Source organism: Porites lutea, chromosome 6 (assembly GCF_958299795.1).
Source record: "Porites lutea chromosome 6, jaPorLute2.1, whole genome shotgun sequence".
NCBI classification, from domain to species: Eukaryota; Metazoa; Cnidaria; class Anthozoa; order Scleractinia; family Poritidae; genus Porites; species Porites lutea.
Window position 1 is genome coordinate 28,955,124 of NC_133206.1, and position 2,500 is coordinate 28,957,623.

A 2,500-nucleotide genomic window follows, 5' to 3' on the forward strand; every position below is an offset into this window, starting at 1 on the left:
ATTTTTTGACTTTCCTTTTTGACCTTCATCTTCATCGGGTGAAGTGTCCTTCGATTTAAAAACCCTGAAAACATTAAGGAATCGAGCAGTGCTTAGTGCGGCCAGAACCAGTTCTGATCATGTACTAATTACGAACGAGCTGGTCGAAACGACTTGAAGCACTGTCATAAACATGTTGGCACAGGGGCCGGGAAACTTCTATATTTTGCGACATATATTCTTACCATCTCAGACTAAATCAAGGCATCTTCAGAAAAGATCAAGAAAGCACAGGTAAGTTTTTAATCCTCGCACGTATTTTGATCATGGTACTGAATTTGGGAAAGCTACACAACATTTCTTTATAAAAATAAGGAGGCCTTGTGGGATTTTAAGATTTTACTTGCCACTGATACAATCACAATCAGTTTAGTCTCATCTGTGCTCCATTTGAAATGCTGCCTTGGTAAGCGATATGCCGTGAATACTGTTCATTTGGAGGAAAAACCCGCTGTCATCTATGAGAATTTCAATATAACTTACAATTTTATAGCAAGCTAGTCATATCAGTTTATTTGGTCTATTTCGCCGTTTAGTAAAGTACACTTGTTTACGCATGAAATAATTAGCACATGTGTAATCTTCGCTGCACTTTTCGGGAGATGGGCTGAGTTGAACTGTGACTAATGATCTGGTGATACTGTTAAATCCCTTTATTTTTAGATTAAACAATGGATGCAAAGTTCCTTATGGTTTTCCTGATGGCGGTCGTTTTTGTGTGCACAGATGCTTCACCTGCAAAGCTATTTTACAGAAAAGGTAAGCACTTTTAAAAATCTCTCAATAAACTTCGACTTTTGCAGGCTACAATGCTTAATTTGCTTTCCTTTAAACGTCTCGAATACGCATGCCCCTTTCGAAATCAGAATAAGTACAAAAAGTCACTACTCCATTGGCAAATACCCATAAAAGGTATTTTTAGGATGTACGTCAATTACCTCTATACTCTTGCGAGTAAACAACGAGAAGTTTTTACTATGATTAGAAACCTATGCTGAGTAAATGTGTAATTGCAAATTATACTGACTTTTATGGGCGTTGAAATCTTGTTCGGTACTTGTAATGTCCAATTCTTTAAACTTACATATTGACCGGCCCTAGTGCTACAGGGCGCGTAGTTTACTCTTTTTTAAAGAAAGTAGAAGCTCATTAGTGTGGAGCGGGATGTATTCAAGAGAGGGTGATCTCTTTTGTTTGTTACTTGGGTGGAGCGCCAAGTAAAGGATGCGCAACGCTCATGAATGTCTTAAAGTTGCTTTTTCGGGACAACATTGTCTGTTCAAAGTCTGTGAGTTTTCGGTTTGAGTGGGCTTTTTGACAAAGTGAGGGCGGAATTAGAGATGTCTCGAGATCACTTCGATTTCTTGAGGAAGAAATAATTATTATATTTGGCTTGCCCGGGGTTTGAACCGACTCACTTGTGACCCGTGAGATGAGATAAGCGTCAAAGTCGAGGGATCAGCCGATTGTACCACTGCGACCCAAGACAGTTTGTAAGGTGAAAAATAGACAAGACACGCAAGTTCGTGTCTTTTTGGCTCGTTTAATTCGGCTATTTTACGAAGTGAGACCGGAATCACTTCGACATATTTTGAGATCACTTCGACCTCCTTCCGGCTACAATAAATTTTTGATTTCTTCGAGGAAAAACTAATTACTTGTTTTTGTTTACCTGGGATTTGAACCGACTTTTAAACCGGCGATCGACCCGTCGGATCAGACGGCAAGATGACGGATTAGTCGATTGCATCAACGCTACCTAATGTGGTTTATCATGTAAAAAATTAATAGTAATATCCTGCACTAGTGGGTTTCGTGCCGGAAAGTTCACGAACAACAACTTTGCGTTTCACGAGTCACGAAACAACGTTTTCACGCTTCTAAAAAATAGAGGTCGTTCAAAATGTCAAAAACATTACGTTAGTCGCATTTTGCAAAACAGAGTTCTTCGATTATATTTAAGCAGAAACTCATAAGGGGTTGAAAACCCCATATGAGTTTCTGATTTAAGTTAACTTGAGTTTTACGAACCTTATGAAAAACAGTGCGAGGCTATGATTCCCTCCCTAGCTGTAGGTGGGTCTGAGCGCACTGAAGTGTGAAGTTACATCAAAAGACTCGAAAGTGAAGTTAAATCAAGCCACCAGATGCTAGTTAAGGTCGTTTGGCCAAATTAACGATTTATTATCTTCAACTGATCTTCAATCTACGTGTAAACAATCGAGGATTTTGACAGTTCGATTCACGGACACCAAAATTAAAATGGTCGATCACGGCGACGTGAAAATGCGACCCCATCCAGCGGCACATTTTAAGACAACCAAGGGAATTCTTTTCAATTTGGAAGAAGGTTGTTTTTTGCCTAGAAAAGAAGCGATTTTTTCGATAATTGGAGACAAATCTCGCAAATGTGATTGGAATTGATGGTTTGGCTAACGAGAGTTTGAGCAAGTTTGTCCAC